A 24,211-nucleotide genomic window follows, 5' to 3' on the forward strand; every position below is an offset into this window, starting at 1 on the left:
CGATCAACACTTTGGGGTTGATCACAGAAATATTGTGAATACAAGAGCGAGTCACAGGCTTGGAATTCTGTTGTGACTAACTGACATCCTGACTCCCAAATGCCTATCCAGGAGTGTGATGGAAAACTCTCCACTACGCCTGGAAGAGTGCAGCTCCAACAATACTCCAAGTGCTTAACATTGAGCAAAACAGGCCTTTGAGATAAAATACCTTAAACATTCACTCCATCACTGAGTGCATTGTAGCTCATGCCAATCAAAAGGTGCAAAGCAGCAACTCACAAAGGGTTCTCCAACAACCCATTCCAAACTCACATTCTCTACCACCTAGAAAAACAAGGGCAGAAGATGCATGGAACACAACCACTTCCAAATTCTCTTCAAAGGCATTTTGACTTGGAAATATATCACCTTTCACCATTGTTACTCTGTTAAGTTGTACTGGTTCAAGACACTTACTACCACCTTTATATAAAGGTATTTAGGAGTGGACAATAAGTGCCTTGTCAGCAATGTTAATATTCCATGAATGAATACAAAGAAGGGACACACCTATGCAGATTGAAAATTTAATTACTTAGACAAAACTATCTTATATTTCATTTATTTAGTCGAGTAACTGAAATATAAAAGGTTACTGCGAGCATGGGACCATCAATTCAATTGAACTAATCCAATTGCTACATTGCAGTAAAAGAAAACCTTTTATGATGTACTTACCATTTTCATTAGTTTTAATAAGCTGATTGCTTTCCTCTAATTTCTCCATTGATCCTTTTAATTGTTCTTGCAATTTTGATACCTATAGGAAGAAAAGCACCTTGTAATTATGCATAGCTCCAACTTTCAAACATATATCCATTCCATGACCAGGTAAAGTTGCTGTAGTCCTGCTCTCATGGCAGAAGGACAACTGGTTCAACCAGAGGATTATGATGCTACAGGCAAGGAGAGAGGTTAGGTTAGGAAGGAGAGTGCTCCATGGTATTCTCAGCCAGCACAAGAACTAAGCCGACATTGTTGGCATCACTGCATCATGAACCAGCCACCCAGCTAATTAAGCTAACCAACCCCCTGATTATAGGATGAGGTGTGACTGGATGTATAAGAGTAGGGTCATGTTTGAAAGTAATAAGGGAAGTAATTGGATTTGGTTGGAATGCAAATTGGTGCTTGGCAAAAAGCAATAATGCATTTTTGGAAGTGAGAGAACAGAATAGGTCGCAAGAGTGTAACAAGGGTGGGAAGGTGCATGTTATAGGTCTTGAATGGCTAATAAATACGTAAGAAATGAGGTGTTAACTGCCAAGGGCAAGGCAAGAGCAGACTGAAGGTAAGGGAAAATTAATTCTAAGGGTAGATGTTTTAAAAGGATTTCCTAATCAATTTGTTGGTTTTTGCTAGAAATGGTCAGCAGAGGCTATTGCATGCAGAGATTTATTTAATTGAAACATGGTATTTGAGGAAACAGAACTCATTATCTTACCAAAATTAATAAAGAAAATGTTTCCAGTTCAAAAACATATTACCATTTGCCAAGTTTATTACAAGCATATTTTCTTCCCCACACCCAAGCCAATCAATCAATCCTTCCCTTTCATCTTAAGCAACTCAAGGACCACAGTGACAGTCAGTAGGAAGATAAACGTTGGGACATGAAACAGTCAAGCTAGAAATAGACACATTAACAAGTGCATACTGTCTAATTCAATATGATTGTAGCATGGTGCTAGCACTGAACATATTGTTAAGTGACTTGCATGTCCAAGTAGAGCTACCAAATCATTACCATCTACCACAAATTAAAGTAAGCCTGCACCTCTTAAAAGGAGATGCAGTTTGACTGAAGGAAAAGATTCGAGAAGTTAATCTATAACCAATTCTGGTCTGGAAAAGACCTGTGTTTTCATCTTATCTAAGTCCCTAAATATTTTATAAACCTCTATAAAAGGTCACCCCTCACCTTCTGAACGCTTCAGTGAAAAAAGTCTCAGCTTATCCAGCCTCTCATTATAAATCAAACCAAACCTCTCCCCCACCCAAGTCTTGGCAACATTCTTGTAAATACTTTCTGCACCCTCTCCAATGTAATATGAATAAAAAAAGGTACGCGTCTGGAAGAGGAGTTTCAAGTGGTGGCATTCCCATACATCCACTGGTCTTGACCTTCCAGGTTGGTAAAAGTCACAGGTTTGGAAGGTGCTACTGGAGGAACATGAGTGAGTTATTACAATGTATTCTGTAGATGTGCACACTGCTATCATTGTGTGTTGATGATACCTCATCCATCAGCTACCAATCAAGGAGGAATCTTTGTCCTGGTCAGTTGAATGTTGAGTATTAAAGCTGCATCTAGGCAAGTGAAGAGTATTCCATCACACTCTTGACTGGTGCCTTATAGATGGTGGGCAGATTTTGAGGGAGGAAAAAAGGACAGGTTATGCAGTGCAGAATTCCTAGCCTTTGACCTACTCTTATAGCCACAGTATTTATATGGCTGATTCAGTTTCTGTACAATAGTAACCCCCAGGAAGTTGATAGTGGGGTCTTCATTACATCAATGCCAATGAACATCCCAGAGAAATGTTGGAAATCATCATTGTTTGACACATTACTTAATGCAAACTCCTATGATTCATCTACAAAAAATATCTATCCATCATGACTATTCCCAACATTTACTACATAATTTTGCCCCACCTCACATGCTTAATATCTCTACAAGCCACAAACTCTCATCTCCCAGCTTGTACACAGCTAGCTATTTAACCATGGCAGCCACATCGCTCAAACAAGTCACATCACAATCCCCAGTTTCTTGCAGGATAAAGTGGTGCTTAACAAAATTCAGCAACAGTGGCATAGCTTTACCCCATTTTTGGAGACACGGTGTTATTACAGGACCAGCCACCGAGGCAATGGCTTTAATGGAAGTGAAAGAACTCAAGATAATGGTGTTCTCATACATTCTTCTTTCTTACATCTCAACTTTTCCTCATTTCATAACGTCTTCTGAATTACAAGATGCAGATGTTGCAAGGGTGCAGTGCATACTTACCGCCTTTTACTAACCACAATCCTATCCTTGTAACGTTTGCATTTCTGATACTAAGAAACTGGTCAGGTCATGAAGGAGCAGGGAAGCTGTTAAGAAGAAGCACCTCCACTTGCTCTGTACTTGCAACCACAAGCTCAGATAATGATTTCGTTTTTAACAGATCTCTCCTCCAAGGTACCGTTTTAAAGAAAGTGCTAGTCATGTGACACAAGTGGCATGCATGTAGGGCAGAGCATAAATGAGTAGTATAGGAGGGTTCAGTTTCAGAGGATTCAGACATTGACAACCTGGCCTCCAGAATGAATATGTACAAGGAAATGCTTGGTATATTAGCAACTCTGCCAGAAAGCCTGCATTCAACGTCAGTAGCACAGAGGAATCCAGAATGAGCTTGTCACCAATTTTGCACAGACCATCTTAGCCACCATGAAAGTACTGGCCAACTCAATCAACACATTTGTAAACCAAACCATGATGCACTGTTTGCGGCAAATGCAATTGGCATCGAATGTCTGGATGGCGCAGAGAAAGCTCTAGCTGAATTATATAATGTCAGTTTCCTGCTATAAAAGTGATACTATATTTTATAAATCTGTTAATTGATGTTGGCCTTCTTCAAGGACCGCAGATTCCCCCCAGACGTGATCGACAATGCCCTCCACCGCATCTCCTCCACTTCCCGCTCCTCCGCCCTTGAGCCCCGCTCCTCCAACCGCCACCAAGACAGAACCTCACTGGTTCTCACCTACCACCTTACCAACCTCCGTATACAACATATCATCCGCCGTCATTTCCGCCACCTCCAAACGGACCCCACCACCAGGGATATATTTCCCTCCCCTCCCCTATCAGCATTCCGCAAAGACCACTCCCTTCGTGACTCCCTCGTCAGGTCCACACTCCCCACCAACCCAACCTCCACTCCCGGCACCTTCCCCTGCAACCGCAGGAAATGTAAAACTTGCACCCACACCTCCTCCCTCACTTCCCTCCAAGGCCCCAAGGGATCATTCCATATCCGCCACAAGTTCACCTGTACCTCCACACAAATCATTTATTGCATCCGCTGCACCCGATGTGGCCTCCTCTATATTGGGGAGACGGGCCGCTTACTTGCAGAACGCTTCAGAGAACACCTCTGGGACGCCTGGACCAGCCAACCCAACCACCCCGTGGCTCAACACTTTAACTCTCCCTCCCACTCCACCGAGGACATGCAGGTCCTTGGACTCCTCCACCGGCAGAACATAACACGACGGCTGGAGGAGGAGCGCCTCATCTTCCGCCTGGGAACCCTCCAACCACAAGGAATGAACTCGGGTTTCTCCAGTTTCCTCATTTCACCTCCCCCCACCTTGTCTCAGTCGGTTCCCTCAACTCAGCACCGCCCTCCTAACCTGCAATCTTCTTCCTGAACTCTCCGCCCCCACCCCACTCCAGCCTATCACCCTCACCTTGACCTCCTTCCACCTATCACATCTCCATCGCCCCTCCCCCAAGTCCCTCCTCCCTACTTTTTATCTTAGCCTGCTTGGCACACTCTCCTCATTCCTGATGAAGGGCTTATGCCCGAAACGTTGAATTTCCTATTCCTTGGATGCTGCCTAACCTGCTGTGCTTTAACCAGCAACACATTTTCAGCTGCTATATTACCACATTTGATTGATTAATCTGATTTACAATCTTCACGTCAGCGTTTATTTCGGGGGGTGGGGGTGGAGTAGGGTCTGATGGGAGAATAAATTGCCATTTATTGGCTCTTTTGTCAGTACCAATCACAGTATTGGTTACCTCTTCTCTCCTCCCTTCCTGACATAAGCATCATATACCTGATAGCAATAGCAATGCTTCACTTGCTATTGTGAAAGCATGCACAAACATTGCTAAATATTGCTGGGCTCCTCCAGATCAATCCAAGCAATGCAAGTACGGCTCAAGTACTCATGGACTGCCCCATCATATTTTGAATGCAACATGAATTTCATTATATTTATGCTATCTACATTTAAGTAGGCTGCACATCAGTCAGGAGTTTGTTGAAGGGTAACCTTTGTCATGCTGTAGCCATCCTCTAGTTCAACGTGGCAAATCAAATATGGATGAGACAGAATGAGGATGCTGAAAGCTTCTTCAGGTGCACATGGTTAAAAAAGGCTGTTAATTGGAGCATAAAGTTCCAAACTGAAAGCACTGCCGTCATTACATTAAACTGCATGTCCTTACTAGTGGTGCCCAGATGCCATTTTTGGATGCAAAATTGGGTGCACTATACAAATAGCCAAGAGACAAATATCACTGCCTCCAATCATAAAAAATTAAATTGCAACAATTTTTTCTAAACCTTACTTTTCAAATTGAAGCAACACATGGACACCGTTTGCATTTGGAGCCTTACCTCCTTCTTTTGGATTTGCAATTTCTGCTGAGCTTCCCGTAGCTCTGTCTATTGTTTCTGCAATTGCTTTTCTTTCTCTGATAGCAGTTTTTCTTGTTGTATTGTGACCGTACTTTTTACTTTCAGCTTTTACATTAGTGCTTTCGTATTGCTTTGTAACTTTTTAATAATTTTATTAGCCTGTTAAAAGTTGGTAGAGGTTATAATTAAAAATTTAGCAAAACAATGACAATTAAATACATTTTGGCTGAATATGGATTATGGGTACACTAAGACGAAACACATCTCACAGATTATATTTCCTCTTCGAGTCAATGGCCAGTGAAATTTCATTGGAGGCACATTCTTTTTTTCCTCAAAAGAAAAATGGAAGGAAGTTTGCCCATGTGTTGGGATGAGAGTTTTTGATGTGGAGGGTCTAGAATTTCATGGAAATTAGCAACCTTGGTGGAAGATAGAGATTTAGCTTGGAACTGGAGATGATACCAAGCTTTCATGTAATTTACTTAGATGGTGGAAGCAGCCATTCTAGAGGTTGAAGTCAAGGACAAAAGTACAAGTTAACGGTATGCATCAAAATCAATTTCCACAAGTGTCCAAGATGCTCAGATGCAGGAAATTGGGACCTATCCATGATATCACTTAGAAACTCTTTGCATAGCAGAATTGGTCAGCCCATTAAAATGCCCCAGCTGACAATGAACTAGTGTGTGATATACAACATTATATCTGGTATTGTAGCATGGTCCATGGTCAAAAGTCAAACAGACAAAACACACTATAAATTTGCTAACTTAAAATGATGACACCTTACACTCATTCTTGGTTTTGTGAATAAAGGAGTAATGATACCTTGTTATTACTATAATCTAAAAAGATGACTTATTACAATTTAAAGTATCACAATGTGGTCACAAGTTCTCTTTATTTCAGTATATTACTTAATTCATCAAGTCTAAATTCATGAAGTTTTCTAAAGTAATATGGATACTTCATTTCCAAGATTTGAGGAGGAAATTGGACTTTGCAAAAATTGGATCACTATTCAAATGTACAGCATATTGCTGTGCATAATGGGGCCAGCAAAAGGGCCACAGGCAGGCAGTAGCTTCCTCATCTTTCAAGTCGTAATATTCAACATTGCTACCATACAGAATTAGACTAATGCCATTGTAGACACGGATCTCAATGCTTGAAAGAGCTCCTATTACATTACTAATGCTGACACACCATTCCAACAGTACCATGGGATGACAAACTTGGGACCTTTCACGGCTGCAGCATTTGTACTCCCAACATTCCCACTCCTGGTGACCTGTTGTCTGAGAGTGGCTGTTGGTTTGTGTGCTGTGATGAGTCCTAGTGGTCGCAGTAGTCTGGCTGTCAGTTCAGAAGTGTTCTTGATGTAAGGTAACGTGGCTAGTCCTTTGGGTTGTGGCATGTCCTCATTCCATTGTCTTTCCCTTAAGCATCGGTTGATGAAATTGCGGGGGTATCCGTTTTTGGCGAATATATTGTAGAAGTGTTGTTCTTCCTCTTTTTGCAGTTCAAGTATGCTGCAGTGTGTTGTGGCCCTTTTGAAAAGTGTCTTTCGCGTGCGTTGGATTGGTTGCTTTCGTAGTTCAGGACTTGGTCTGTGTGTGTGGCTTTCCTGTATACCTTTGTGGTGAATTCTCCGTTCGGTGTTCTCTGTACCATCACATCTAGGAATGGGAGTTGGTTGTCCTTTTCTTCCTCTCTAGTGAATTTGATTCCTGTGAGTGTGGCGCTGATGATCCGGTGTGTGTTTTCTATTTCTGTGTTTTTAATGATTACAAAGGTGTCATCCACATATCTGACCCAGAGTTTGGGTTGAATTTGCGGTAAGACTGTTTGTTCTAATCTTTGCATTACAACAAAACAGGGAACCTATCACGAAGACTGCATACTCAAACTACTGGACCTGTGCCTCACAAAACACTTCACATTCAACAACCAAATATATGAACAAATCAACGGCACACCCATGGGCTCACCCATCTCTGGACTAATAGCAGAAGCTGTAATACAAAGATTAAAACAAACAGTTTTACTGCTAAATCAACCCAAACTCTGGGTCAGATATGTAGATGACACCTTTGTAATCATTAAAAACACAGAAATAGAAAACACACACCAGATCATCAACGCCACACTCACAGAAATCAGATTCACTAGAGAGGAAACAAAAGGACAGCCAACTCCCGTTCCTAGATGTGATGGTACAGAGAACACCAAACGGAGAATTCACCACAAAGGTATACAGGAAAGCCACACACACAGACCAAGTCCTGAACTACGAAAGCAACCACCCCAACACACACACACAAAAGAAGTTGCATCAAGACACTTTTCAAAAGGGCCACAACACACTGCAGCACACCTGAACTGCAAAAAGAGGAAGAAGAACACCTCTACAATATATTTGCCAAAAACAGATACCCCCGCAATTTCATCAACAGATGCCTACGAGAAAGTCAACGGAATGAGGACATGCCACACCACGTAACCATACATCAAGAACATTTCTGAACTGACAGCCAGACTACTGCGACCACTAAGACTCATAACAGCACACAAACCAACAGCCATTCTCAGACAACAACTCACCAGAACAAAGGACCCGATACCCAGCATGAACAAAACCAACCCATAGTGGACAAAATCCCATGCAAGGACTGCACAAAACACTACATAGGACAAATAGGAAGACAGCTGACGATCCGCATCCATGAACACTAACTAGCCATGAAACGACACGACCAGCTATCCTTAGTAGCCACACACACAGATGACAAGCAACATGAGTTTAACTGGGACGATACTATTATTATAGGACAAGCTAAACAGAGAACAGCCAGGGAGTTCCTAGAGACATGGCACTCATCCACAGATTCTATCAACAAACAAATCGATCTAGGTCCAATATACCGGCCACTGCAGCGGACAGCTGGAACTGACAACCGGAAGCGGCAGAGACAAACCACTATAAATGCCGGAGGAAACATCACAGAAGCGCTTCACAGGAGGCTCCCAAGCACTGAGGATGTCACCTAGACAGGGGACGAAACGTCTGTAACACAAATTCCAGCTCGGCGAACAAAACTACAACAATGAGCACCCGAACTACAAATCTTCTCACAAACTTTCAACCCCCTCCCTAAACTCCCCTAAACTTCTGGTCCTCACTCACACTCTCCTTCCTCTCAACTCTTTCATCCCCTCTGCATGCACACCCCCCACTTCATATACTGGTCCTTGCCCATGCTCCTCTTCCTGACCCCCTTTGACTCTTCTCCTCTGCATCCCACTTCTGATCCCAACCAATTGCAACCTTGCCCCCATTATCATTGCACACATTGCTGTTTCCCTATTCTTTATTCCTCTCTTCTTACCTCCTCATACCCATATGTGCTCCCCCTCCTGGCCCCTTCATGAGTCAACCCACATCCCCTTTCACCACACCCCCCCTCTGCACTATCTACAACACCCCCTCTGTAATCCCTCTCCTCACTCCAATCTTTTTAAACCGCTTCCCCCTCTCTTTCTCCTCTTCAACCCGCTCCCTCACCCCTGCCTCGCATCCATCTTCATGGTCCCTCCATTCTTCCCCATCTCCACACTTCCCCCTCCTCTTTCTGCAGCCCCGTCTTCAGACTCCCTCCCTTTTCTCCACCCTCTCATACACCCACTTTTCTTATCCACTCCCTCCTTTCCATTCGTGGTTGTCAGAATTGATAACTATTTATAGCCATAAAATATAACCACCAGTGAAAGGTGACTTACTTGATGAAACCGTTCTCTCTCAGTTGTTAGTTCTGGGAATAATGATCATTTATTCTTGCTGTTTGTGTTGCCCATTCACTTCTTAATCTGTCCAGTTCACTGCTCTTTTCTGACAATGCCCGAATAAAAGTTTTCACACAGTTGTAGCTATACTTAATTATACATTAGGCAATAAAAACATACAGTAATCTTGTATAACTCATTAAAATGCATAGTAAATTATATAGTATTCAGAAATTAAGTAGCTTGAAAAAAATTGCTTAATAACAGTCTACTGTATTTTCATGTTTTTGCACTGGAGTAGCATCTGACTTACATAATGGAGCTTACATTTGATTAATATGTAAAAAAAAAACATCAAATGTAAACGTGCAAAAATTGCCAGAATTTACTACCATCAACCTAATTCTGATTAAACATTGGAATAGGGCATTAAAAATTATCAGAATGTCAATGACACCTGAAAATGCAATGTGTGTATACTCATACATTTAAAGTGTCAAAGCAACCCCCAAGTCCAGAAAAGATTTCAGTGTAGTAATTAGTTGGTATAGCTGTCTTATGAAACAACAGTGTCTACTGTTGCAGAAGACCAAGGATGGCTGACCACCAAAAGGTAAAGGCCAATATTACTAGCAATTCTTCATTATACAGTGATATAAACACAAGTACCCATCATGTCACATCGAAAACGCGGATAAAAGTTCCAATTAATTTCAAAATATACAATAACCAAAATGTAGAAAGGTTCAGAAACAGTACATGTGGGAAGCCACAAGATGCGGGAAGACAATCTTCACTGTTATACTACACATGAAGTCAGCATAGCCATTGGAACAAAACTGAAACCTTTGGTAATTTAAACACATTGAAACACGTTGAAAATTAAGTTCCCTGGCAAAGGTTTTGTGGACATCCATGACAACAGTTGGGTAAATGAGGATGGAGTGAAGTTATAGATTGATGTGAAACACACATCCAAGAGAAAACAGAGACTCAAAGTCTGTATTTCAAATTTGGGCATATGCGTTAAGTAGCCATTCAAAAGATGACATTCATGTCCAGAGGGGAGTGGTTGATTTTTGTGGGGGGGGGGGGGGCGCAGGAGGGGAGAGCCTTCACAAAAGGAGTGTAAATGTGGATATTGCCTTGCATGGTGGATAATGTGGATTTAATGTCAAATCGCAGCATGTTATTAATACACAAACTGTCATTAGATTGTTCAAAAACATCAGTGAATGGAGAGCTAAAGATAACGTGAATGGATGATTCTGAAGCTGCAAGTAGCATAGCTGATTCACAGTGGGATCCTTACAACAATGTCATAGCCCAAGTGATTCAGAACAAGTTAAATGAAGTCTTTGCATCTGGTGCTGAAGATGTAGGCCCACACCTGCATCCTTAGTTCCGACCCAGAGCAGAGTTCCAACTTTACTTTCTACAATATTTTGGGTTTGACTTCCATTGCCGGATTCATCCCAACAAATGGAGAGCAGCAAATCATGCAGCCAGTGGAGGAGTGAGTCGCCACAGGAGCCATGGTCCCTTGTGATAGCAATTTGCTTCCATATTTCAATAAGGCTTATTGCAGTGTAGAAAAGCTCATTGCATAGGGTGCAACATATTAATTATGGATAGAAAACTAGCTGTCAACAGCAATCAGACTGCATGCATAAATAGGTCTTTGGTTGGTTGATTTGGTGATCAGTGGAGTCCCCAGGGATCTCTGCTGGGGTCTCAACTTTTACAACTTACATCAATGATCTGGGTGAGGGGAGTGAAGGCAAGACAGCTAAATTTGAAAACAAAACAAAGATAGGTAAGGAAAGGATGTTGCAAAGGTATAAGGAGGTTGCCGACAGATGTAGGAAATGGAGGAGTTAGGCAAAAATCTGGCAGATGGAGTACAACACGGGAATATGGAGTTGTCTACTTTATTATAAAGAATAAAAAAGCAGAGTAGGACTTAAGTGGAGAATGACTATCGGATTCTGAAGTGCAGAAATATTTAGGTGTTCAGGTATAGGAACCAAAAAGTATGCATGCAGGTACAGCACAAAATAAAGATGACTAAAGAGATGCTATATTTTATTATGAGAGGAATTGAACATAAATATAATGTTTTTATGTTTCAGAATTAGAGGGCATTGGTAGGACCATATCTCAAATACAGTACGCAGTTTCCATATCCTTTTTTAAGGAAGGATACAAGTATATTGGGACAGTTCAGAGAAGACTAGATTGCTACCTGGAATAAGTGAGTTGTCTTATGAGGATCAGTTGGACAAGCTGAGCTTGATTCCAATGGAGTTTAAGAAAGTGAATGGTGATTTAATATAAGTTTATAGTGTCCTGAATGGTCTTGACAAGGTGGATATAGAAAGGAGATTCCCTCTTGCAGAACAGTTGAGAATTAGGATACACTTAAAAATTTTAAAATGAAGGGCTGCTTTTTTTCAGGTCACAAAGGAGGACAAATGTTTTCTCAGTTGATCAGGAACAAAAATTGCACAAAGGCAGAGGAGATGCGATCATTGAATATTTTCAGGATAGAAGTGCATAGATTGGTGTTAAATGCAAAATTTGGTGTTTCAGACGTAGAATGTGGAATTTGCGATACAAACAGATTAATATAATTTGCAACAAGCTCCAAGAGTCAACTGCTATTCCTACTTTGTACATTCAGAAATAAACATAGCTTAAAAAAGGTCACAAAGCCTCTGACAAACTGACAGAAAGTAGAATAATGAGGGGGTAGAATGGCAGATAAGTGAGGAGTATGGTGGCAGATAGACAAGGGGGAAGGGGGAAGGATATCAGGTAATTGGGTGAAGGGGTAGGGTAGCAAGGCATGACAGCACTGGGAAGCAGGAAGTGGGTGAAAGGGTAGGATGACAAGTATGCAAAAGTGTACAAGTAGCATACAAGTGGTTGAGGAGTATGGAGTCGGGTTGCCTCATGAGAGAATAGGGAACCAAGTGGTAGGAAGGAGGATGAGCGCTAAGATGAAGGGTTAACGGTGTTAGGTTATTTGGGTGATAGGATAGGATAGGTCACATTTTAAAGTGACAACCACCAACAATGATTTATATTTTATACACAACATACAAGTCAAACCTCAGCTTTGGAATGATTTTCAGAGACTTCAAACATCAACATCTATGGCATATTAACAATATTAAGTGGAAATTCAGTAAGATTCTGAAAGCCTGATCACTAGGTTGTAGTTGAAATTTCAGCATACCTTTTGGTTGTCTGTTGATTGCTTGTTCAGGTCAAATTTGGTTTTTTTAAGCTACTCTTCTAACAGCAACTTTTCATTCTGAAAAAAGAGGTACAAATACCAGCAATTTGGGACATTGGCCATATGATAAATGTGTTATAATGCATTAAGTTTCTTTCAAACAAACTCAGTAGCCTGAATTTAAAAAGAGATGTATTTTATAGTGCTAATATTTTAAATGTATTTAAGCAAACAAATTAGAACAAGCAAACTACAGTATAGTCTTTAATGGAAGGTAGAAGCAACTTCCAAAGACCTGTATATTGTTTTCACGATATTGATAAAATTAGAAAAATCTTCCTGGAAGACTTTGCAACAATCTACAACATATTTAAACACAACTCTCAAAAACAAAATGCAGATTAAGGACAAATAAAAATAACATCTGAAATACACAAATGTTCAACAGATTTTCATATTAGATCAAATTAAAGATTAAGAACTGCTTACATAAATATAAAATTCAATGCTGTCATAATGCACAGTACAGCATGATCAAGAGAGAAACTAAATACTATTCAATTTACATAAATTTTACACTTCCCAGATCTCAGCACAACTAATAATATTAATGACTCTCAGAAGCCTGTCCACCATCGACACGAAAAAATCAGGAGTGTAAATGAATATGGATGAAGCAGTTAAGCATGACACCAACCAAGTCAAGACAGTCCACTTCTTCATCAACAGTTAGACACACTCTCCGTCCCCACTGCAATATTGCTACAGTGCAGCAGTTCATTAAGGTTTTTTTCAAAAACACAACATCTCTATCACCTAGAAGGATGCAGGCAGGTGATACATAAAAACACCGTCAACTGCAAGTTCCCCATGAATGTCAAACATGATCTAACCTGGGACATACATCACACCTCATTCATTGCCAGAGTACTGCAAGAGTAACTTCATTGTACGAACTGCACCAGTTCAAGAGGTCTAACTCACAATTAGGAACAGGCAATGAATGTGGGCCATGCCAGTGACACTCACGAATGATCAAAACAGGATTATTTACATTACTTCACTTGTCACATTTGAAATGTAAATAATGCTTAGGGATCGACAGAAATATAAAATACTAAGCTAATTGAAATTATATATCCTGATCTAAACAGAAATTAAAATATAAATCCACTATTTTTTATTTTGAACCACAGTTATAGACAGAGATACAGTACTGGACTAGCAATCCAAAGATCTGGATTAATCCTCCAAAATGACAATTCAAGAATTTGAATCTGGTTTAAAACAAATAAGCTGGTATTAGTAAAAGCAACCATGAAATTGGTTGACATAGATATCCAGTTGGCTCACCAATGTCCTGTAGGAATGAAAACTGCTATCCTTAACTATTTTATGATTATTGTCCATACCAAAATGACTATTATCCCATCTGCTGAAGTGCCCTAACAAGCTTAGTGATTACATCAACTGATACAAAGAATGCAGCCTACCACCAATCTTTTAGGGCATTAAATGGTCAATCAACACTACCTTTGCTTGCAGGCACACATCTCAAGAATGAATAAGAACAAATAACCATGGGGAAAAAGTCCAGAATGGACTTCAATAAATGTTTTTTCATGCAAATTATGAACACTTGCTAAAGACTTCCAGTTATAGAAGCTAAGATTATGCAAGAGATAGAGAAAGCAGTCAAGATGTTGCGAAGAAGCACCATGGAAGGATGAGTTGAAATGTTAGATGACATTCCTGGTTTATTCTTACCTTTGTGAAAAATGTGCATTATGATAGGACAAACACATACAGAATTACCTTTATACATTTTAGAAAGGCAGCTAAGTATTTCTTTATTTCCACATTAATTCCATGTAGTAATTTTAAAGAAAGGTGGATCAAGTATTTGAAAGCATTGGTCTCCACAACATTTAGATAGGCAGGTGTACAGTCAAATACAGGTGCTGAAGAAACTAACTGCAGCAGGAATCTGTAAGACACATAGGCTCAAATTATATTTGTAGAATTTTAACTCCTGAAGATGGCAAATGATAACATATCATTCAAATACATCACACCCCAGTAATTTTATATTGTTAGCAGCTCAAAATTATGATCAAAAATGTGCATATCCAAGGAAGAGATCTAAAGATAGAACTTAATGAGATACCAATACAATTGCCTGAAAAGTAATAAACTGTCGCTGATAGCCAAGGAGGGTCTACTAGGAATGGAAACAAAAACAAAATGGCCTACAAATTTGATTTTGTCAAATAGACATGACCTAATGAATTTTTCTAAATGTATTAGAGACATTCCACAAGAACTTATTTTCCTATGAATCTGAATTATTGTGCCCAATGAAATGACAAGACTTTTTTTGAATTTACTGTTCAGGTCTGGCAGACAGTTGCTGTGCGTACTGAAAGCACATTCTCCCTCCCGGTCTCACAGCGAGAGAAAGAAGAAAAGAAACATTAAAATGAAGCATTAACTCAGTTTCTCTTTCCACAGATGCTGCCTGATCTGTTGAGTATTTGTAAAAAGTTTGGCTTTTATTTTAGAAATACCTGACTACACATATCTCCATTCAGAGTTTTGTTCTTTTCCTATTTGCTTATTGGATACCACAATTTTACTTCCTCATTCATATTATTTATGCATATTCACAGAGTAGTTTTTCATTAGTAATTCCTAGTGCTGCATTTCTTTTCCTGCCTCATCTTACTGTTAAAGAAGTTGAGAAGGTCTTTCTCCACTTCAATGCACATTTTAAAAGTAATGTATTTATGCACAAGCTGGTGAACATTCTTTCAGACTAATTCTGGGTTTGAATGAAATTATATTGTAACATCAACCTTTTATCATTTGAAAAAAAAATCAAACCTTGCACCTCTGTATTTATCGAAGGAATCAAAAATAGTAAATATTCTGCACATTTCAAAACATTACTCACCTTGGAATATCTTTGTTCTCCTCTTGGATGCACTGCTGTAGAAGATCTATAAACTTTTGTGGGAACGCAGAAAAATCTATTAAGAGCCTCTGCTGATGTTTTAAGCTATTAATGGAGAGATCAAACATCACAATTGTTCAATAAAGAATTTAAATGAGAACAGTTAGCTCAAATATTTACAACAGTCATAAATCTTGAACATCATAAAAGATGAAATCATGAATTTACCTATTTTCTACAATTACATGACCTAACTGATGCTATCTTGTTTACTTGATGTCTACAAATGTATTTCTAGATCTATTTATTTCAAGTTTCCTTTGCAGTTAGAAGATCTGAGCTTAATTCATTCTTTTTTGGAAAAATATCCCCTAGGTGGGAAAATAATTCACATACTTTTAAGAACATAAGGAATAGGAGCAGAAGCACACCATGTGGCCCGTTGAGTCATCTCTACAATTCAATAAGATCATGGCTGATCTTTTCATGCACTCAGATCCATTTACTTGCTCATCATAATCCTTACTTTTTTTAGTATTTAAAAATCTATCTTTGCCTTTAAAAAATTCAATGAGGTGGCCTCAACTGCTGCTTTAGACATGGAATTCCATAGATTCACAACCCTTTGGGTGAAGTAGTTCCTCAACAGCTCAGTCCTAAAATTGCTCCTCCTTATTTTGAGGTTATGCACCCTAGTCCTAGTTTCACCCACCAGTGGAAACAATCTCTCTGCTTCTATCTTATCTATTGCCTTCAGAATTTTATAGTTCTATTAGACTCCTCCCTAATTCTTCTAAATTCCAATGAGTATAGTCCCAGTCTACTCAATTGCTCCTCGTAAGATTGCCCTCTCAACTACAGATTCAACCTCGTGAACCTCCTCTGCATCCCCTCCAGTTCAGTGTGTCCCTACTCAAGAAGACTAAAACTGTACACAGTACTCCAGGGTGGCCTCACCACAACATGTAGAACTGCAGCATAGTTTCCCTATCGTTAAACTGTATCACTCTAGCATTGAAGAATAATATTCCATTTGCCTTCTTAATTGCTTGCTGTACCTGCAAATCAACCTTTTGTCATTCATGCACAAGGACACCCACGACCCTCTGCATAGCAGTATGTTGCAATTTTCTACCATTTAATTAATTGTCCATTTTGCTGGTTATTCCCACCAAAATGGGTAATTTTCCATTTACTAACATTGTACTCCATCTGCCAACCCTTGGCCACTTAACCAATCTGTACCCCTCTCCAGACTTTGTCTCCTCCGCACACTTTGTTCTACCACTCATTTTAGTGTCATCTGGAAGCTTTGACACAGTAAACTTGGTACCCTGAACTCCTCTTTCCTTAAGATTTCCAAGGAGTATCAAGGACAACTACAACACCATAATTGTAGTTCTGCTGGACAAACAGCTAATTTATCAAAAGGATTGCTAACAATATCATCCATGTTTTTAATCCTTTGAAAACAACAACTCAATGCCTAACTGCATTGTTTTTATAAGTCTCAAGCAAGCTTTGATTAATCAAGTACTTTTTAAGCTCAAAACTGTCAATCCTTGTCCATATTTGTTAACTTTTGCATTCAAAATTAGTCATCTCAGATGCTAATATATTGCAAAGAAACAATTTTCCACAACAACTATACATTATAAACTATCAATATTTACTGAAGACTCGACAGGGTACTTGACAACATTTGCAGTTGTGATTTTCATAAGTTTAGCAATGAATGTTCTGAAAGTCTGTGAAATCTCAAGTTCTATATTCACCTTCCACTTTTAGATCATGTAAATCAAACGTTTAACAAATTTAAAAAATATCATAATATCATTCCACTTGCAGAGTACCTACAAAGGCTACATACAAAACTAAAAACTAAGAGATCAATTTGCAACGTCAAACTGCAAGTTTACTCATGTGTGTAGAATATACACAATGTTATGTGTCAAGTACCCTTCAACAACATCTTTTCCAACTGGTTTCTCAAACTACTGTTATTCAATCGGGCGCTTTAGCCTGGCTCCAACTATTCAGTCCTACCCGCAGTTCAGTTAATCATAAACAGGTTGTTGTCACCTGGTCAACAAATAAAACCTCGTGCTAAGGTTATAAGTTTTCTAGTCTCTAGCACAACAACACTGAGAAGATGCAGCTCTCACTCTTATACTAGCACATGAATCTACTTCAGGTTCCAATAGTGAGCAGATGACAGAAAAGTCCAACTCAGTTGAACCAGAGAAACATATCAATAATTAAACTTTAGAATAGACAGCACATTAAACAGTTGTGGCAGCAAAGTTACCACACCTGTTCTGCTAAACTACCTTGGGGTTACCATTGGCCAAACACTAAACTGGACTCGCCATATAAAAACAACAGCTACAAGAGCAAATCAGAGGCTAGAAATACTGCACTGTGTAACTCACCTACTGTCCACTATCTACAAGGTACAGGTTAGGAGTATGATGGAATACTTCCCACCTGTCTGGATGACAGCAGATCCAACAACATTCAGGAAACTTGACACCATCTAGGACAAAGTAGTCAGCTTGTCTAGCACCACATTCACAAACATTCATGCCCTCCAACACTAACGTTCAGGAGCAACAATGTGTACTATATGGAAGATGCGCTGCAGAAATTTACCAAAGTTCCTTAGCACCTTCCAAACACACTACCACTTCCATCTAGAAGGATAAGGGCAGTAAATACATGGGAACACCACTGCCTGCAAGTTACGTTCAAGCCACTCACGGTCCTTACTTAGAAATGCATCATAGTTCCTTCACTGTCACTGGGCCAAAATCCTAAAATTTCCTTCTTAATGGCATTGTGGGTCTACCTTCAGCACATAGACTCTAACAGGTCAAGAAGGCAGCTCACCATCACCTTCTCAAGGGCAACAAGGGACAGGCAATAAACACTGGCCAACCAGCAACACCCACATCCCAAGAGTATTAATGTTGAGTTTGAACCAAGCTTCATAAACTTGCTTTTTCTCTGAAGGCAATTTAGGCACATAAACATACAAATTAGGAACAGAAGTAGGCCATTTGGTCCCTCCAACCTTCTCTGCCATTCAATAAGATCATGGCCGAACTAATAGAGTTTTGAATTCCATATTCCCATTTACCCTGATAACTTTTAATCCCCTTGCCTGACAGGAACCTATCTCAATGACTCCATTTTCACTGCTTTCTGATTAAAATAGTTCCATCAGTTTTTTCGCATCAGAGAGCGGTGGGAGCTGGGCGGAAGTGAAGGCAGAGCGCAAAGCCAGTTGGGAAGGTAAGTGATTGTTATTTGAGAGGGTGTGTTCTAGACCCGAGTCGGCCAGGTCTATCAATCAAATGTTGGCGTGAAGACAGAGCGGAAGAGTCAGACATCGCACAGAGCCTTGGTAATAGGGGACTCCATAGTGAGAGGAACTGACCAGGATTTTTGTGGCAGCAGATGGGACTTAAGGATGGTGTGTTGCCTTCCTGGTGCCAAGGTTAAAGACATCACAGACAGAGTGCAGGAAATGCTCAAGGACGAAGGTGAAGAGCCAGAGGTGGTGGTACATGTCTGCACTAATGATGTCGGGAAGAAGAGAAGGAACATACTACAGTGTTACTTCGGAGAACTAGGAAGAAGGCTGAAAAGCAAGACGTCCAAGGTGGTTATCTCCGGTTTGCTTCCAGTTCCTCGGGCTGGTGAGGCCAGAAACAGGGAGATAATGGACTTGAACATGTGGCTGGTGAACTGGTGCAGGAAGCAAGGATTTAAATTCTTGGATCACTGGGGGATGTTTTGTGGTAAGCATAAATTCTACGAGAGAGACGGTTTGCACCTTAATAGGTTAGGGACCAGCATTCTGGCAGGCAGGTTTGCTATTGCAACACAGCTACGTTTAAACTAAGTAGCGGGGGGAGGGGACAAACTGGATGTTTAAGAAGGGAATTGTAGGGAAAGTTAGAAAAGGGAAGTCAAGAAAGACAACTGTATCAATGAGGAAGAAAACTCAAAAAGGGATCATGCTGTACGTTTGAGTGAAATAGGAGTGGATGGGAAGGGCGAGGGCAGTAACAAATTAAAAACACTATACATGAATACACAAAGCATTAGAAATAAGATGATGAGCTTGAGGCTCTTTTGGAAATTGGCATACTATGGGGATAACTGAGACGTGGCTTCAAGTGGACCGGGCCTGGGAAATGAATATTCAAGGCTACACTTGCTATCGTAAAGACAGACTGATGGGCAGAGGGGGTGGGGTGGTCATGCTGGTAAGGGATGATATTCAGTCTCTTGCACGGGGGGGACCTAGAATCAGGGGATGTAGAGTCAGTGTAGATAGAGCTGAGAAATACTAAGGGCAAAAATACTCTCGTGGGAGTAATCTACAGGCTCCCAAACAGTAGTCTGGATGTCAGATGTAAGTTAAATCAGGAGCTGAAATTGGCCTGTCGCAAAGATGTTACTACAGTTGTTATGGGGGATTTCAACATGCAGGTAGACTGGGAGAATCAGGATGCTATTGGACCTCAAGAAAGAGACTTTGTGGAGTGCCTCCGAGATGGATTCTTATAACAGCTGGTGCTGGAGCCGACCAGGGAGAAGGCAATTCTGGATCTGGTATTGTGCAATGAACCAGAATTGGTCAGGGACCTCGAAGTGAAGGAGCCTTTGGGAAGTAGTGATCATAATACAATAAGCTTCAATCTGCAACTTGAGAGGGAGAGGGTACAATCGGAAGTGACAATATTTCTGTTGAATAAAGGGAACTATGGAGCTGAGGGAGGAGCTGGCCAAAGTTCAATGGCGCAATACCTTAGCAGGGATGACAGTGGAGGAACAATGGCGGATATTTCTGTGTATAATGCAGAAGTTGCAGGATCAGTTCATTCCAAAAAGGAAGAAAGATCCCAGGAGGAGGCATGGGTGGCCGTGGCTGACGAGGGAGGTTAAGAAACATATAAAGTTAAAAGAGAAAAAGTATAACAAAGCAAAGATAAGTGGGAAAACGGAGGATTGGGAAGCTTTTAAAGAACAACAGAGGATTACTAAGAAGGAAATATGCAGAGAAAAAATGAGGTACGAAGGTAAACTGGCCAATAATATAAAGGAGGAAAGTAAAAGTTTTTTTTAGGTATGTGAAAGGCAAAAAAATGGTTAAGACTAAAATTGGGCCCTTGAAGACAGAAACAGGGGAATATATTACGGGGAACAAAGAAATGGCAGAAGAATTGAATTGGTACTTTAGATCTGTGTTCACTGGGGAAGATACAAGCAATCTCCCTGAGGTAATAGTGGCTGAAGGACCTGAACTTAAGCGAATTTATATTTGCCAGGAATTGGTGTTGGAGAGACTGTTAGGTCTGAGGGTTGATAAGTCCCCAGGGCCTGATGGTCTACATCCCAGGGTACTGAAGGAGGTGGCTCGAGAAATCGTGGATGCGTTGGTGATTATTTTCCAGAGTTCAATAGATTTGGGATCAGTTCCTGCGGATTGGACAGTGGCTAATGTTATACCACTTTTTAAGAAAGGGGGGAAGAGAGAAAACAGGAAATTATAGACCAGTTAGTCTGACCTCAGTGCTGGGAAAGATGCTGGAGTCTTTTATAAAGGATGAAATTACGACACATCTGGATAGTAGTAATAGGATAGGTCAGAGTCAGCATGGATTTATAAAGGGCAAATCATGCTTGACTAATCTTCTGGAATTTTTTGAGAATGTAATTCTGAAGATGGACGAGGGAGATCCAGTAGATGTAGTATACCTGGACATTCAGAAAGCTTTTGATAAAGTCCCACATAGGAGGTTAGTGAGCAAAATTAGGGTGCATGGTATTGGGGGCAAAGTACTAATTTGGATTGAAAGTTGGTTGGCTAATAGGAAACAAAGAGTTTCCGTGATAAACGGCTCCATTTCAGAATGGCAGGCAGTGACCAGTGGGGTACCGCAGGGATCAGTACTGGGACCGCAGCTTTTTACAATATATGTTAATGATATAGAAGATGGTATTAGCAATAACATCAGCAAATTTGCTCATGATACTAAGCTGGGTGGCAGGGTGAAATGTGATGCGGGTGTTAGGAGACTATAGGGTGACCTGGACAAGTTATGTGAGTGGTCAGATGCATGGCAGATGCAGTTTAATGTGGATAAATGTATGGTTATCCACTTTGGTGGCAAGAACGGGAAGGCAGATCACTACCTAAATGGAATCAATTTAGGTAAAGGGACAGTACAGAGAGATCTGGGTGTTCTTGTACACCAGTCATTGAAGGTAAGCATGCAGGTACAGCAGATAGTGAAGAAAGTTAATAGCATGCTGGCCTTCATAACAAGAGGGATTGAGTATAGAAGCAAAGAGGTTCTTCTGCAGCTGCACAGGGCCCTGGTGAGACCACACCTGGAGTACTGTGTGCAGTTCTGGTCTTCAAATTTGAGGAAAGACATTCTGGCTATTGAGGGAGTGCAGCGTAGGTTCACGAGGTCAATTCCTGGAATGGTGGGAGTACCTTACACTGAAAGACTGGAGCGACTGGGCTTGCATACCCTTGAGTTTAGAAGGCTGAGAGGGGATCTGATTGAGATATATAAGATTATTAAAGGATTGGACACTCTGGGGGCAGGAAACGTGTTTCCGCTGATGGGTGAGTGCCAAACCAGAGGACACAGCTTAAAAATATGGGGTAGACCATTTAGGACAGAGATGAGGAGAAACTTCTTCACCCAGAGAGTGGTGGCTGTGTGGAATGCTCTGCCCCAGAGGGCAGTGGAGGCCCAGTCTCTGGATTCATTTAAAGAAAGAGTTGGATAAAGTTCTCTCGGATTGTGGAATCAAGGGTTATGGAGATAAGGCAGGAACAGGATACTGATTAAGAATGATCAGCCATGATCATATTGAATGGTGGTGCAGACTCGAAGAGCAAATTGGCCTACTCCTGCACCTATTGTCTATTGTCAAAGTCACATAACCCTCAGAATTTTCTGATAAGATAGAGATGAGAAGAGAAGATACCTAATGCCCCCTAGTTCTTGGCTCAACCACAAGAGAAAACATCCCTTTTTATGTCCACTTTGTTGAGATTGTTCAAGCTTTTACAGACTTCAATCAAGTCAGCCCTCATTCTTCTGAGCACAATTGGAAATGAGCTCAATTTGTCCAAACTTGTCTCATAACAGAATCCACTCATTCAAGATATCTATCTAAAAAACCTTCTGAACCATTTCCTCAAATAAAGGAGGTCAAAAACCACATTGAGATGCGATCTCACCAACTCCCTGAATAACTAATGCAGAACATCCTTATTTTATGTTCAACTCCTCTTGCTGAAAAGGATAGCATTCATTAGCCTTTTATTACTTGTTATACTTGCGTACTAACTTTTTGGGACTCCTGCGCTAAAGCACCTAAATCCCAATGCACCAATTCTGTAATCATTCATATTTAAGTAATATTTTACTTGTCACATTCTGTCAATCAGAAAAATACAAATTTATACAGTTGTTTTTAACGACTGAAAAAATATTGACTAAAGTTTAAGTAAATAGTTTGAAAAAAATTACAATTATGGCAGTACTGAAAACTATACATTACGAACACACTGATGGCACATGAAGATACCAAACAGAAAGTAAATACTCATGACTGCTTTAGGAGAAAAACAATTATGAACATAACAGTATGGATCAAAATAGCAGCTACACAAAATATTAAATTTATAAGACATTATATTTTTAAAACTTGGCTATAATCTAATCTCAAACTATATCACTAAATACAATAAATAGGCAAACCATTGCTTACCTCTGAAAATCGTCTTCTGTAACTATTAACTTATAAAGAAAAAATGGATCTGAATCAGCTGTTATTCGGACTACCAAATCCTGCAATTAAACAATTAATTTGCTTAAGTTGATGCACTGGTTAGCAGTGTTAATGGTAGCAGTTGTACGCCAACATGGCAAAAATACTTACATTTACTCCCATTGGTAAAAGTCTGATAATGTGTGTATTTGAATGAGGGTTACTGGACCAGAAACATTAACTCTGCTTTCTCTCCACAGATGCTACCAGACTTGCAGCATTTTCCTAGCAATTTGTTTTTCTTTATGATTTCCAGCCTTATCAGGTCTTTGGGTTTTTTTTGTTATTTGAATTTATACTTATGGACCACATTAGAAAATAAAAATTGGGCTTGGCAACTTATTATTCTAGAACTCGTTTCACTGAAGTGAGCTTCAACAGGTCAGCCAACCTATGGCTGACAGCACCCAAGTGTTCATGCATGAGCAACTCTATAATATGATAAAAGTAGTGATATGGGTATCAGATGGAGGTAAGAAAATGGACTCAATTGTGATGCCCTCTTTAAAAAATGTTTTCATGGCAGTTACTGTGAAATCTAATACGTATAAGTTGGTGATGTCCATCTTAATTAGCAATTAAGACCAGATAGGATACTTACCAAATGATTTGCTGAGACAGAAGATTGCAGTAAATAAGGAAATTTCAGATATCTGAATTATATTCTGTGGTTTAATTGGATTCCTGTCATTGAAGGCGATTAAGGGATGACATGATGCTGACATCAGTAAGAGCAAAGATACACGCCCATAATGAATGTGAAAAGAGAAAGGTCTTAGACATTAGGCTAGAGAGCTGCATTTAATAACCCACTATGTGCAGAAATAAATAAAATATTACAGTATGTAAGAAGTTAAAGAGCATTACATAGAGAGAAGGATCAAGAAACTC

The 24,211-nt window shown here is 40.1% G+C and overlaps 1 long non-coding RNA gene across 1 annotated transcript; it reads right to left on the bottom strand.

The window, feature by feature from the left end:
* Positions 1-717: 717 nt before the first annotated feature.
* Positions 718-23,333, bottom strand: LOC132818690 (uncharacterized). Its single transcript, XR_009645012.1, has 4 exons — positions 23,261-23,333; positions 15,455-15,559; positions 12,502-12,579; positions 718-802 (listed from the first exon to the last, which is right to left on the bottom strand). It is a non-coding gene; the product is annotated as an uncharacterized LOC132818690 (long non-coding RNA).
* Positions 23,334-24,211: the final 878 nt, after the last annotated feature.

Source organism: Hemiscyllium ocellatum, chromosome 9 (genome assembly GCF_020745735.1).
Source record: "Hemiscyllium ocellatum isolate sHemOce1 chromosome 9, sHemOce1.pat.X.cur, whole genome shotgun sequence".
NCBI lineage: Eukaryota > Metazoa > Chordata > Chondrichthyes > Orectolobiformes > Hemiscylliidae > Hemiscyllium > Hemiscyllium ocellatum.